The sequence below is a fragment of the Pleurodeles waltl genome, chromosome 7 (assembly GCF_031143425.1).
Source record: "Pleurodeles waltl isolate 20211129_DDA chromosome 7, aPleWal1.hap1.20221129, whole genome shotgun sequence".
Taxonomy (NCBI): Eukaryota; Metazoa; Chordata; class Amphibia; order Caudata; family Salamandridae; genus Pleurodeles; species Pleurodeles waltl.
The window spans coordinates 1555679692-1555695652 of record NC_090446.1 but is presented as its reverse complement, the minus strand read 5'-3'; the positions used below and the strand labels follow the sequence as shown (position 1 = coordinate 1555695652).

At 46.3% G+C, this 15961-nt stretch overlaps 1 protein-coding gene and 1 long non-coding RNA gene across 2 annotated transcripts in view; one reads left to right on the top strand and one right to left on the bottom strand.

The window, feature by feature from the left end:
- The window catches only part of LOC138247473 (phospholipase A2 inhibitor and Ly6/PLAUR domain-containing protein-like), a 725203-nt gene that overhangs the window by 75797 nt on the left and 633445 nt on the right, over nt 1-15961 (top strand). The window lies entirely within an intron of this gene.
- Nucleotides 2843-15961, bottom strand: part of LOC138247472 (uncharacterized) — a 242162-nt gene continuing 229043 nt past the window's right edge. The window contains exons 3-4 of the long non-coding RNA XR_011194518.1: nt 4034-4255; nt 2843-3409 (exon numbers count right to left, since the gene is read on the bottom strand). This is a non-coding gene — a long non-coding RNA (uncharacterized lncRNA). The remainder of the gene's footprint in view (nt 3410-4033; nt 4256-15961) is intronic.

The following is a 15961-nucleotide window of genomic DNA, read 5'->3' as shown; positions in this document are numbered from 1 at the left end:
ACAGGGGATTGGGTCTGGGTGGAGGAAGTTGGAGGGGGGAGGCTAGACACAGGGACAATGGCTGCCGTCAGTGCTGAGACCAGAGCCTGAAATGCTCTCTGTTGGTCCGCCTGCCCCGAATGAATGCCCTCCAGGTATGCATTTGTTTGCTTCAAATGCCGCTCAACACCCTGGATGGCATTCAAAACGGTAGATTGCCCAACAGTGAGGGATCTCAGGAGGTCAATAGCCTCCTCACTGAGGGCAGCAGGGCTGACTGGGGCAGAGTCTGAGGTGCCTGGGGCGAAGGAGATGCCCACCCCCCTGGGTGAGTGGGCACGGGACACACGCTGAGGGGCTGCTGGTAGGGGGTGGCGGCTGTACCTGTTCATGCAGTGGGCAGAGAGGTCAAGCACACAGTCAGCTGAATGAGAGTGTACTCAACCCCTTGTGGCTACTGTGATGCCCTCAAGCGCCCATCCAACTCCGGATATGCCACCGCCAGGATCCGGTGCATCAGGGGGGTCATGGTGCGACGGGCACCCCTTCCACGTTGGGAGGCTCCAGCAGTGCAGGTCCTCCCATCTTTTCCGGCAGTGGGTACTCCGTCTATGGTAGACCACTAGGGTCCGCACTTCCTTGGTTATGGCATGCCAAATCCCCTTCTTCTGGTGGGCACTGACCTATAGAAAAAGTGAAGTAATAATGGATGTTACTATCCCGTACTGTTCTTCTCACGAATTGCCTAAAAACCTCCCTCCCTGGCCCAGACATAAATACACACACACTATCCTCACATGCTGGCCTGTCCCCCTCCCCTCCCTCTTCTATCCACGACACTCCATACAATCATGTGCCATCCACCATGCTCACAGTGTACTCACCTGTTTGTCTGGAGGACCGTACAGTTGCGTGTACTGGGGGAGGACCCCATCCACTAGTTTCTCCAACTCCTCCGAAGTGAAGGCAGGTGCCATTTCCCCATACACTCTAGCCATTGTCGCTTCCAGACACAGGTCACAGCAGCACTTGCAGTGTAGGTCCTCTCCTGTTGAAGGTCAGGTATCAAGTAAGTGAACAGATAGGAAATGGTGGCCACGTTCGCGGCGGTGCGTACCGTCACCACCGGCGTATATCGTTATTGCCTCCTGGAACCCATGGGGCCCAATGTTAACCAATGCTGAATTTCGCCGTGGTCTTCGACCGCCTACCGCGACTGTGTCCAACGCCAGTGCAGTTACCTCATTTCCACTTGTCCTACCTTACAGGTCAGGCATCCGCCATTTCAGGGGGCCACATGGCAGGCCAAATAACTGCGTCACACTTATTTAGGCCAGGAATACGGACAGACAAAGGCACATTGAGAAATTGTTACGTTTTTGCTAAACGGGATTGTGATACCTAAGTGTTGTATAACCCTCTGCTCACCGTTCTCCTCCAAAGGGCACGTCCGCTGGGGCAGGTGATGAGATGGCGGCATCCTCCAGTGTACAGACCCCTGGTTGACCTGTCGACAATCGAAGGAAGACACATAATTATCACCTACAGACTTGATCGTGCAACAATCCAAGAAGCCAGATCTGATTTCAGCTATCCGCCATCCCAATGGAATACCACCTCTAGTGCAGGTCCTGTCTGTACTCCATTTCCTGGCCAGTGGGTCTTTTCAAACAACAGTCGCCATGGCATAAGGGATGTCCCAGCCAATGTTCTCTAACGTGTTGTCCAGAGTGTTATCTGCCCTGCTGAAACACATGCACAGCTACATTGTTTTCCCTCAAGTGGAGGATTTGCCCACAGTGAAAGGTGACTTTTATGCCCTGGGACATATCCCCAACATCATTGGAGCCATTGATGGTACACATGTGGCATTTGTCCCCCCTGCAGGAATGAACAGGTGTGTTTGGCAGACCAGTACATCTCCCAGATGAAGGCCAAATATCCTGGCTCAGTGCATGACGCTTACATTTTAAGGAATAGCAGCATCCCTTATGTGATGGGCCAACTCCAGAGGCACCATGTGTGGCTAATAGGTGAGCCTAAAGTCCCCACACAGTTTCATTTGCTGTCTGGGTATGGGAGATTCCCTAATGTTTGGAGGATGTCTAACAGTTGTCCCTCGATCTTTGCAGGTGACTCTGGTTACCCCAACCTGTCATGGCTACTGACCCCAGTGAGGAATCCCAGGACAAGGGCCGAGGAACGCTACAATGAGGCACATGGGTGAACTAGGAAGATAATAGAGCGCACCTTCGCCCTCCTGAAGGCCAGATTCCGGTGCCACCATCTGACAGGTGGCTCCCTTTACTACTCACCGAAAAAGGTGTGCCAGATCATCGTGGCCTGCTGTATATTGCACAACCTGGCTTTGCAACGGCAGGTGCCTTTTCTGCAGGAGGATGGGCCTGATGCTGGTCTTGTGGCAGCTGTGGAGCCTGTGGACAGTGAAGAAGAGGAGGCAGAAGAGGAAGATGTAGACAACCAAAACAACATCATCATGCAATACTTCCAGTGAGACACAGGTAAGAAGATGGAACTGCTTCCCACATGCCATACCATTGTAGGACCTAGCATAAATCTTCCTTTTTACCTCAGTGTAACAAGACCCTGACTTGTCACTTTGCTTTCCATTTCACAGATCTGGGTCCCAATTTGTGCCCTCTGCTATGTTTACTCCTGGCCTACAGCTGTGTAACATTGGTATGTGAACAAGTACATTGACATTGCTCTATTCCAGAAATTTAGCAATTACACATTTGTGAAAGCACAGACTGACTCCAGATTGATTTGTGATTCAAGGATGTTTATTTCTGTGCAAATAAGTGGAGGGGTGTGTGAAATGGGCTGTGGTGATGGTGGAGGAATGTCTATGGCAGAGTCCAGTCTCTTGGTCTCAGTGGTGCATTGTCCAACGGGCCATAGGAAGTGGAGCTATGGCAGTTTTTGGTGGGCAGGGTGACAAAGTGGGACATAAGGGTGACATTCAGGAGGGTCTTATTTCTTGGCGGGGGTCTTTGGCAATGTTCTCTGTCTTGTTCCTGGATCTCAGGGACCGTTTGCGGGGTGGTTCTCCTTCTGCAGGGGGTGGGGTGCTGTTGGCCTGTTGGTCCTGTGGCGGTGTCTCATGTCCACTAGCGCTGGCAGAGGTGGAGGGCTGTTCATCGTCCAGGCTAGTGTCAGGGGCCCGTTTGTGTCCCACTGTGTCCCTCATGTTGTTGACAAGGTCTGCCAGCACCCCTGCAATGGTGACCAGGGTGGTGTTAATGGACTTCAAGTCCTCTCTAACCCCCAGGTAGTGTTCCTCCTGCAGCCGCTGGGTTTCCCGAAAGTTGGCCAGTACCGTGCCCATGGTCTCCTGGAAATGGTGGTAAGCTCCCATGATGTTGGTTACTGCCTCGTGGAGTGTCGGTTCCCTGGGCCTGTCCTCCCTCTGTCGCAAAGCAACAATTTGTGATTACTGTTACAAAAACTAAAGCAGATTTATGTATACGTAGCATTGGGCAAATTCTAGTAGGGATAAGCGACTGTACCTTGATTTTAACTATTGAGGGTGTAAATAATAGTAGTTTTACAGCTTCACATAATACATATTTTGTTTGTGGTAACTATGGATATTACCAACTACCTGTTGGGTGGTCAGGTGTGTGTTATGTATCTTTTCTATTACCCCCTGTGTTTTTGGCCCCTGCATCATATCACCGAGATTTTAAACTGTTCAATGACATCATTAAAAATAGATATAAAAGGACAATAAGTACAAATGAGGTAGACCAAACGGATACTAGCCTGCAACAATATGTTGATTTTAATTTAGGATTGTTCCCCTTTGTAGGTGTTGCGTTAAACAGTAGGAAAGTGAGACGATTGACTAGGGTTGTGGAAGCTGTTACCAATCAGGCAGCTCTGGCACTTGGGAATATTACCGAGGAGCTCCAAGTTGCGAGGATTGTAGCGCTCCAAAATCGTATGGTACTAGATGTGATATTAGCTGATCGAGGTGGTGAATGTCACATCATCAGTAGTCGTTGCTGTGTTTTTATTCCAGATCACTCACCTTCAGTATATGATGCAATGTCTAAATTGCATAAAGTTGCTGCAGAAATCCACACAGGGACTGGTAATTGGACTTTTTCTGGATGGTTTTGGGCTCTTGTTTCTGCTTGGGGCTGGAAACTACTGACTATCCTGTGTGTAATGATTGCAATATTTTTCACATGCTATATCTGTATTCAGTGTGGTCCAATGTTCTGCTCCATGTGCATTACTGCTTGTATGCCTACAGAAAGAAATATTACAGAAATGAAAGCACAACACATGTTAGATAAGGAAATAGCAGAAATGATGAGCATAAATATGCAAGATGAATATTTAGATTATCCCAGAAAGACTAATGTCTTCAGCTAATGCTGAAAAGGTCGTCTGTTGTAGTTTAGCAGCGATTAGATTAAGCATTAACAGAAGACATCTTGTATTTAGCAACTATTGTGAACATTTTGCAGAATCCATTTTGTATTCATGGCAGCCATTTTCTCTGCCACATGCTGCCATGTGCTCACCATGTGCTTTGTCCTACTTTCTGTTAACTACTCTTGAAAATCTGCCTAGTGACAAGTTATATTTAGCATCTCTCACTTTCGCACATGCCCAGTAAGGACTGCAGCTCTTAGTCCTTGAAAACTGTTAGCCCCTCCGACCTATCGACTGTGCATTTCCACATGACCTTAGATGTATAGAAGTCTTGCTTCTATAATTCTACCACCTCCTTTTAGCCCCTGCGTGGGTATAAAAGGACCATGATCTCTCAGTTCAGTGTGCTAATTCAAACATTACCAAATGGTGCTGTTTGAACTGTAGTACCACCTCATGAGGTTTAATAAACTTTGTCTTTTATTTCAGTTTCTGTGCCAACTTCTTCCTATATGGTCTGAGGACTTTGTGCAGAGAAGGGTGAACCCCTTGCACTAGTATGCCTTGCTGAGGCTTACTTCACCACACAGACCCGGGCACACAGGGTCACACTCGTGCTCACACGTAAATATAGAGTGAAATACTGACAGTAGATTCACAGGAGCAAGCACACACACACCCGGGCACACAGGCTGACACTCTTGCGCACACATAAATATAGAGCGAAATACTGACACAAGTAGATTCACAGAAACAAGCACACACAGTCCCGGGCACACAGGCTCACACTTGTGCTCACACATAAATATAGATTGACATACTGACAGTAGATGCACAGGAGCAAGCACACACAGACCCGGGCACACAGGCTTATACTCGTGCTCACACATAAACATAGATTGAAATACTGATACAAGTAGATTCAAATGAGCAATGGCACACAGACCCGGGCAAACAGGCTCACACTCGTGCTCACACATAAATATAGAGGGAAATACTGACAGTAGATTCACAGAAGCAAGCACACACAGACCCGGGCACACAGGCTTACACTCGTGCTCACACATTATTATAGAGTGAACTACTGACAGTAGATTCACATAAGCAAGCACACACAGACCCGGGCACACAGGCTTACACTCATGCTGACACATAAATATAAAGTGAAATACTGACAGTAGATTCAAAGAAGCAAGCACACACAGACCTGGGCACACAGGCTGACACTTGTGCACAAACATAAATATAGAGTGAAATACTGACAGTAGATTCACAGAATCATGCACACACAGACCTGGGCACACAGGCTCACACTCATGATCAGATATAAATACAGAGTGAAATACTGACAGTAGATTCACATAAGCAAGCACACAAACACCTGTTCACACAGACTCACACTGGTGCACACACATAAATATAGAGTGAAATACTGACAGTAGATTCACAGAAGCATTCACACACAGACCTGGGCACATAGGCTGACACTCGTGCTCCAACATCAATATAGAGTGAAATACTGACAGTAGATTCACAGGAGCAAGCACACACAAACCTGGGCACACAGGCTCACACTCATAATCACACATAAATATAGAGTGAAATACTGACAGTAGATGCACATAAGCAAGAACACAAACACCTGTGCACACAGACTCACACTTGTGCACACACGTAAATATAGAGTGAAATACTGACAGTAGATTCACAGAAGCATGCACACACAGACCTGGGCACACAGGCTGACACTCGTGCTCCCACATAAATATAGAGTGAAATACTGACAGTAGATTAACAGGAGCAACCACACACAGACCCGGGCACATAGGCTCACACTCGTGCTCACACATAAATATAGAATGAAATACTGACACAAGTAGATTCCCAGAAGCAAGCACCCACAGACCCAGGCACACAGGCTCACACTTGCGCTCACACATAAATGTAGAGTGAAATACTGACAGTAGATTCACAGGAGCAAGAACACACAGACCCAGACACACAGGCTGACACTCGTGCTCACACATATAGAGTGAAATAGTGACACATGTAGATTCACAGAAGCAAGCACACACAGACCCGGGCACACAAGCTTACAATCGTGCTCACACATAAATATAAAATGAAATACTGGCAGCAGATTCACAGGAGCAAGCACACACAGACCCGGTCACACAGGCTGACACTTGTACTCACACATAAATATAGAGTAAAATACTGACTCAAGTAGATTCACAGAAGCAAGCACACAGGGACCCGGGCACACAGGCTTACACTCGTGCTCACACATAAATATAGAGTGAAATACTGACAGTACATTCACAGGAGCAAGCACACACAGACCCGTTCACACAGGCTGACCCTCGTGCTCACACATAAATATCGAGTGAAATACTGACACAAGTAGATTCACAGAAGCAAGCACACACAGACCCAGGCAAACAGGCTTACACTTCTGCTCACACATAAATATAGAGTGAAATACTGACAGTAGATTCACAGAAGCAAGCACACACATACCTGGGCACACAGGCTGACACTTGTGCACACACATAAATATAGAGTGAAATACTGACAGTAGATTCACAGAAGCAAGCACACACAGACCTGGGCACACAGGCTCACACTCATGATCACACATAAATATGGAGTGAAATACTGACACAAGTAAATTCACAGAAGCAATCACACACAGACCGGGCAAACAGGCTTACACTCATGATCACACATAAATATAGAGTGAGATACTGACAGTAGATTCACAGAAGCAAGCACACAAACACCTGTGCACACAGACTCACACTGGTGCACACACATAAATATAGAGTGAAATACTGACATTAGATTCACAGAAGCATTCATACACTGACCTGGGCACACAGGCTGACACTCGTGCTCCGACATAAACATAGAGTGAAATACTGACAGTAGATTCACAGGAGCAAGCACACACAGACCTAGGCACACAGACCCACGCTTGTGCACACACATAAATTTAGAGTGAAATACTGACAGCAGATTCACAGAAGCATGCACACACAGACTTGGGCACACAGGCTGACACTCATGCTCCCAAATAAATATAGAGTGAAATACTGACAGTAGATTCACAGAAGCATGCACACAAAGACAGTGCACAAAGGCTCACACTGATGCTCACACATAAATATAGCGTGCAATACTGACACAAGTAGATTCACAGAAGCAAGCACACATGGACCCGGTCACACAGGCTCAAACTCGTGCTCCCACATAAATATAGAGTGAAATACTGACACAAGTACATTCACAGGAGCAAGAACACACAGACCCAGGCACACAGGCTCACACTTGTGCTCACACATAAATATAGAGTGAAATACTGACAGTAGATTCACAGGAGCAAGCACACACAGACCCGGTCACACAGGCTGACGCTTGTATTCACACATAAATATAGAGTGAAATACTGACTCAAGTAGATTCACAGAAGCAAGCACACACGGACCCGGGCACACAGGCTCACATTCGTGCTCACACATAAATATAGAGTTAAATACTGACAGTACATTCACAGGAGCAAGCACACACAGACCCGGTCACAGAGGCTGACCCTCGTGCTCACACATAAATATGGAGTGAAATACTGACACAAGTAGATTCACAGAAGGAAGCACACACAGACCCGAGCACACAGGCTTACACTCGCGCTCACACATAAAGATAGAGTGAAATACTGACAGTAGATTCACTGAAGCATGCACACAAAGACACGGGTACACAGGCTCACACTCATGCTCATACATAAATATAGAGTGAAATAATGAGAGTAGATTCACAGAAGCAAGCACACACATACCTGGGCACACAGGCTGACACTTGTGCACACACATAAATATAGAGTGAAATACTGACTGTAGATTCACAGAAGCATGCACACACAGACCTGGGCACACAAGCTCACACTCATGATCACACATAAATATAGAGTGAAATACTGACAGTAGATTCACAGAAGGAAGCACACAAACAGCGGTGCACACAAACTCACAATGGTGCACACACATAAATATAGAGTAAAATACTGACAGTAGATTCACAGAAGCATTCACACACAGACCTGGGCACACAGGCTGACACTCGTGCTCCAACATAAATATAGAGTGAAATACTGACAGTAGATTCACAGGAGCAAGCACACACAGACCTGGGCACACATACTCACACTTGTGCACATACATAAATATAGAGTGAAATACTGACAGCAGATTCACAGAAGCATGCACACACAGACAGGGGCACACAGGCTGACACTTGTGCTCCCACATAAATATAGAGTGAAATACTGACAGTAGATTAACAGGAGCAAGCACACACAGACAAGGGCACCCAGGCTCACACTCGTGCTCACACATACATATAGAGTGAAATACTGACAGTAGTTTCACAGAAGCAAGCACACAAAGACCAGTGCACACAGGCTCACACTGATGCTCACACATAAATATAGAGTGAAATACTGACACAAGTAGATTCACAGGAGCAAGATCATACAGACCCAGGCACACAGGCTCACACTCGTGCTCACACATAAATATGGATTGACATACTGACAGTAGATTCACATAAGCAAGCACACAAACTCCTGTGCACACATACTCACACTTGTGCACACATATAAATATAGAGTGAAATACTGACAGTAGATTCACAGGACCAAGCACACACAGACCTGGGCACACAGGCTTACACTCGTGCTCACACATAAATATAGAGGGAAATACTGACAGTAGATTCACAGAAGCAAGCACACACAGACTCGGGCACACAGGCTGACACTCGTGCTCACACATAAATATAGAGTGAAATACTGACACAAATAGGTTCAAAGAAGCAAGCACACGCAGACCCGGGCACACAGGCTCACACTCGTGCTCCCACATAAAAATAGAGTGAAATACTGAGACAAGTAGATTCACAGAAGCAAGTACACACAGACGCTGGCATACAACATCACACTCGTACTCACACATAAATATAGAGTGAAATACTGACACAAGTAGATTCACACGAGCAATGGCACAGAGACCCGGACAAACAGTCTCAAACTCGTGCTCACACATCAATATAGAGTGAATTACTGACAGTAGATTCACAGAAGCAAGCACCCACAGACGTGATCACACAGGCACACACTCATGCTCACACATAAATATAGAGTGAAATACTGACACAAGTAGATTCACAGAAGCAAGCACACACAGACCTGGGCACAAAGGCTCACACTTGAGCTCACAAATAAATATAGAGTGAAATACTGAGAGTAGATTCACTGAAGCAAGCACACACAGACCCTGTCACACAGGCTCACACTCGTACTCACACATAAATATAGAGCGAAATACTGACAGTAGATTCACAGAAGCAAGCACACACAAACCCGGGAAAACAGGCTCACACTCGTGCTCACACATAAATATAGAGTGAAATACTGAAAGTAGATTCACAGAAGCAAGCACACACAGACCCGGGCATACAGGATGACATTCGTGCTCACACATAAATATAGAGTGAAATACTGACACAAATAGGTTCACAGAAGCAAGCACACGCAGACCCGGGCACACAGGCTAACACTCGCGCTCCCACATAAATATAGAGTGAAATACTGACACAAGTAGATTCACAGAAGCAAGCACACACAGACCCGCGCACAGGCTGAAACCCGTGCTCACACATAAATATAGAGTGAAATACTGACACAAGTAGATTCACGGAATCAAGCACACACAGACCCTGGCAGACAGGCTGATACTCATGCGCACACATAAATATAGAGTGAAATACTGAGACAAGTAGATTCACAGAATCAAGCACACACAGACCCTGGCACACAGGATCACACTCGTGCTCACACATAAATATAGAGTGAAATACTGACACAAGTAGATTCACATGAGCAATGGCACACGGACCCAGGCAAACAGGCTTACACTCATGCTCACACATAAATATAGAGTGAAATACTGACAGTAGATTCACAGAAGCAAGCGCACACAGACCTGGTCACACAGGCACACACTCATGCTCACACACAAATATAGATTGAAATACTGACACAAGTAGATTCACGAAAGCAGGAAAACGCAGAGCTGGGCACCCAGGCTCAAACTCATGCTCACACATAAATATGGAGTGAAATACTGACAGTAGATTCACAGAAGCAAGCACACTCAGACCTGGGTACACAGGCTGACACTTGTGCACACACATAAATATAGAGAGAAATACTGACAGTAGATTCACCGAAGCATGCACACACAGACCTTGGCACACAGGATCACACTCATGCTCACACATAAATGTAGAGTGAAATACTGACAGTAGATTCACAGGAGCAAGCACAAACAGACCCAGCCACACAGGCTGACACACGTGCTCACACATATAGAGTGAAATACTGACAAAAGTAGATTCACAGAATCAAGCACACACAGACCTGGTCACACAGGCACACACTCATGCTCACACATAAATATGGAGTGAAATACTGACAGTAGATTCACAGAAGCAAGAACACACAGACCTGGGTACACAGGCTCACACTTGTGCACACACATAAATATACAGTAGAGAGAAATACTGACAGTAGATTCACCGAAGCATGCACACACAGACCTTGGCACACAGGATCACACTCATGATCACACATAAATGTAGAGTAAAATACTGACAGTAGATTCACAGGAGCAAGCACAAACAGACCCAGCCACACAGGCTGACACTCGTGCTCACACATATTGAGTGAAATACTGACAAAAGTAGATTCACAGAAGCAAGCACACACAGACCTGGTCACACAGGCATACACTCATGCTCACACATAAATATGGAGTGAAATACTGACAGTAGATTCACAGAAGTAAGAACACACAGACCTGGGTACACAGGCTCACACTCATGATCACACATAAATATGGAGTGAAATACTGACAGTAGATTCACATTAGCAAGCAAACAAATACCTGTGCACACAGACTCACACTTGTGCACTCACATAAATATAGAATGAAATACTGACAGTAGATTCACAGAAGCATGAAAACACAGACCTGAGCACACAGGCTGACACTCGTGCTTACACATAAATATAGAGTGAAATACTGACACAAGTGAATTCCCAGAAGCAAGCGCACACAGATCCAAGCACACAGGCTCACACTCGTGCTCACACATAAATATAACGTGAAATACTGACAGTAGATTCACAGGAGCAAGCACACACAGACCCAGGTACACAGGCTGACACTCGTGCTCACACATATAGATTGAAATACTGACACAAGTAGATTCACAGAAGCAAGCACACACAGACCCGGGCACACAGGCTCACACATAAATGTAACATGAAATACTGACAGCTAATTCACAGGAGCAAGCACACACAGACCCGGTCACACAGGCTGACACTTGTGCTCACAAATAAATATAGAGTGAAATAGTGACTCAAGTGGATTCACAAGAAGCAAGCACACACGGACCCGGGCACACAGGCTCACACTCATGCTCACACATAAATATAGAGTTAAATACTGACAGTACATTTATAGGAGCAAGCACACACAGACCCCGTCACACAGGCTGACAATCGTGCTCACACATAAATATGGAGTGAAATGCTGACACAAGTAGATTCACAGAAGCAAGCAGACACACAGACCCAGGCACACAGGCTCACACTTGTGCTCACACATAAATATAGATTGATATACTGACAGTAGATGCACAGGAGCAAGCACACACAGACCCGGGCACACAGGCTTATACTCGTCCTCACACATAAATATAGTTTGAAATACTGATACAAGTAGATTCACATGAGCAATGGCACACAGACCCGGGCAAACAGGCTCACACTCGTGCTCACACATAAATATAGAGCGAAATACTGACAGTGGGTTCACAGAAGCAAGATAACACAGACCCGGGCACACAGGCCTACACTCGTGCTCACACATAAATATGGAGTGAAATACTGACAGTAGATTCACAGAAGCAAGCACACACAGACCCGGGTACACAGGCTCACACTCGTGCTCACACATAAATATAGAGTGAAATACTGACAGTAGATTCACAGAGCAAGCACACACAGACCTGGGCACACAGACTAACACTTGAGCACACACATAAATAAAGAGTGAAATACTGAGAGTAGATTCACAGAAGCATGCACATACAGACCTGGGCACACAGGCTCAAACTCATGATCACACATAAATATAGAGTGAAATACTGACAGTAGATTCACATAAGCAAGCACACAAACACCTGTTCACACAGACTCACACTGGTGCACACACTTAGATATAGAGTGAAATACTGACAGTAGGTTCACAGAAGCAAGATCACACAGACCCGGGCACACAGGCCTACACTCGTGCTCGCACATAAATATGGAGTGAAATACTGACAGTAGATTCACAGAAGCAAGCACACACAGACCCGGGTACACAGGCTCACACTCGTGCTCACACATAAATATAGAGTGAAATACTGACAGTAGATTCACAGAGCAAGCACACACAGACCTGGGCACACAGACTGACACTTGAGCACAAACATAAATAAAGAGTGAAATACTGAGAGTAGATTCACAGAAGCATGCACATACAGACCTGGGCACACAGGCTCAAACTCATGATCACACATAAATATAGAGTGAAATACTGACAGTAGATTCACATAAGCAAGCACACAAACACCTGTTCACACAGACTCACACAGGTGCACACACTTAGATATAGAGTGAAATACTGACAGTAGATTCACAGAAGCATTCACACACAGACCTGGGCACACAGGCTGAAACTCGTGCTCCCCCATAATTATAGAGTGAAATACTGACAGTAGATTCACAGAAGCATGCACACACAGACCTGGGACACAGACTGACACTCGTGCTCTCACATAAATATAGAGTGAAATACTGACAGTAGATTCACAGAAACAAGCACACACAGACCCAGGCACAAAGGCTGACACTTGTGCTCACTGTAGGAGGCTGGACTGGCTTGTAGTGAGTACCAAGGGGTACTTGCACCTTGCACCAGGCCCAGTTATCCCTTATTAGTGTATAGGGTGTCTAGCAGCTTAGGCTGATAGATAATGGTAGCTTTGCAGAGCAGCTTAGGCTGAACTAGGAGAAGGGTGAAGCTACTACAGTACCACCTAGTGTCATATGCACAATATCATAAGAAAACACAATACACAGTTATACTAAAAATAAAGGTACTTTATTTTTATGACAATATGCCAAAGTATCTTAGAGTGTACCCTCAGTGAGAGGATAGGAGATATACACAAGATATATATACACAATAGCAAAAATATGCAGTATAGTCTTAGAAAACAGTGCAAACAATGTATAGTTACAATAGGATGCAATGGGGAAACATAGGGATAGGGGCAACACAAACCATATACTCCAGAAGTGGAATGCGAACCACGAATGGACCCCAAACCTATGTGACCTTGTAGAGGGTCGCTGGGACTATTAGAAAATAGTGAGAGTTAGAAAAATAACCCTCCCCAAGACCCTGAAAAGTGAGTGCAAAGTGCGCTAAAGTTCCCCTAAAGACAAAGAAGTCGTGTTAGAGGAATAATGCAGGAAAGACACAAACCAACAATGCAACAACGCTGGATTTCCAATCTGGGGTACCTGTGGAACAAGAGGACCAAGTCGAAAAGTCACAAGCAAGTCGGAGATGGGCAGATGCCCAGGAAATGCCAGCTGCGGGTGCAAAGAAGCTTCCACTGGAAAGAAGAAGCTGCAGTTTCTACAGGAACGCAAAGGGCTAGAGACTACCCCTTTGGAGGACTGATCCCGCTTGCCTTGTAGAGTTGTGCAGAAGTGTTTTCCCGCCAAAAGAACGCCAACAAGCCTTGCTAGCTTCAAATTGTGCTGATAGTGTTTTTGGACGCTGCTGTGGCCCAGGAGGGACCAGGAGATCGCAAATTGGACCAGTAGAGAGAGGGGACATCGATCAAGAAAAGGAGCCCTCTCAGCAGCAGATAGCACCCGGAGAAGTGCCAGAAACAGGCACTACGAGGATGCGTGAAACGGTGCTCACCCGAAGATGCACAAAGGAGTCCCACGTCGCCGGAGACCAACTTAGAAAGTCGTGCAATGCAGGTTAGAGTGCCGTGGAACCAGGCTTGGTTGTGCACAAAGGATTTCCGCCGGAAGTGCACAGGGGCCGGAGTAGCTGCAAAAGTCGCGGTTCCCAGCAATGCAGCCCAGCGAGGTGAGGCAAGGACTTACCTCCACCAAACTTGGACTGAAGAGTCACTGGACTGTGGGGGTCACTTGAACAGAGTTGCTGGATTCGAGGGACCTCGCTCGTCGTACTGAGAGGAGACCCAAGGGACCGGTAATGCAGCTTTTTGGTGCCTGCAGTTGCAGGGGGAAGATTCCGTCGACCCACGGAGATTTCTTCGGAGCTTCTGGTGCAGAGAGGAGGCAGACTACCCCCACAGCATGCACAAGCAGGAAAACAGTCGAGAAGGCGGCAGGATCAGCGTTACAGAGTTACAGTAGTCGTCTTTGCTACTATGTTGCAGGTTTGCAGGCTTCCAGCGCGGTCAGCAGTCGATTCCTTGGCAGAAGGTGAAGAGAGAGATGCAGAGGAACTCGGATGAGCTCATGCATTCGTTATCTAAAGTTTCCCCAGAGACAGAGACCCTAAATAGCCAGAAAAGAGGGTTTGGCTACCTAGGAGAGAGGATAGGCTACTAACACCTGAAGGAGCCTATCAGAAGGAGTCTCTGACGTCACCTGGTGGCACTGGCCACTCAGAGCAGTCCAGTGTGCCAGCAGCACCTCTGTTTCCAAGATGGCAGAGGTCTGGAGCACACTGGAGGAGCTCTGGACACCTCCCAGGGGAGGTGCAGGTCAGGGGAGTGGTCACTCCCCTTTCCTTTGTCCAGTTTCGCGCCAGAGCAGGGGATAAGGGGTCCCTGAACAGGTGTAGACTGGCTTATGCAGAATTGGGCACATCTGTGCCCAAGAAAGCATTTCCAGAGGCTGGGGGAGGCTACTCCTCCCCTGCCTTCACACCATTTTCCAAAGGGAGAGGGTGTAACACTGTAGGAGGCTGGACTGGCTTGTAGTGAGTACCAAGGGGTACTTGCACCTTGCACCAGGCCCAGTTATCCCTTATTAGTGTATAGGGTGTCTAGCAGCTTAGGCTGATAGATAATGGTAGCTTAGCAGAGCAGCTTAGGCTGAACTAGGAGACGTGTGAAGCTACTACAGTACCACTTAGTGTCATATGCACAATATCACAAGAAAACACAATACACAGTTATACTAAAAATAAAGGTACTTTATTTTTATGACAATATGCCAAAGTATCTTAGAGTGTACCCTCAGTGAGAGGATAGGAAATATACACAAGATATATATACACAATAGCAAAAATATGCAGTATAGTCTTAGAAAACAGTGCAAACAATGTATAGTTACAATAGGATGCAATGGGGAAACATAGGGATAGGGGCAACACAAACCATATACTCCAAAAGTGGAATGTGA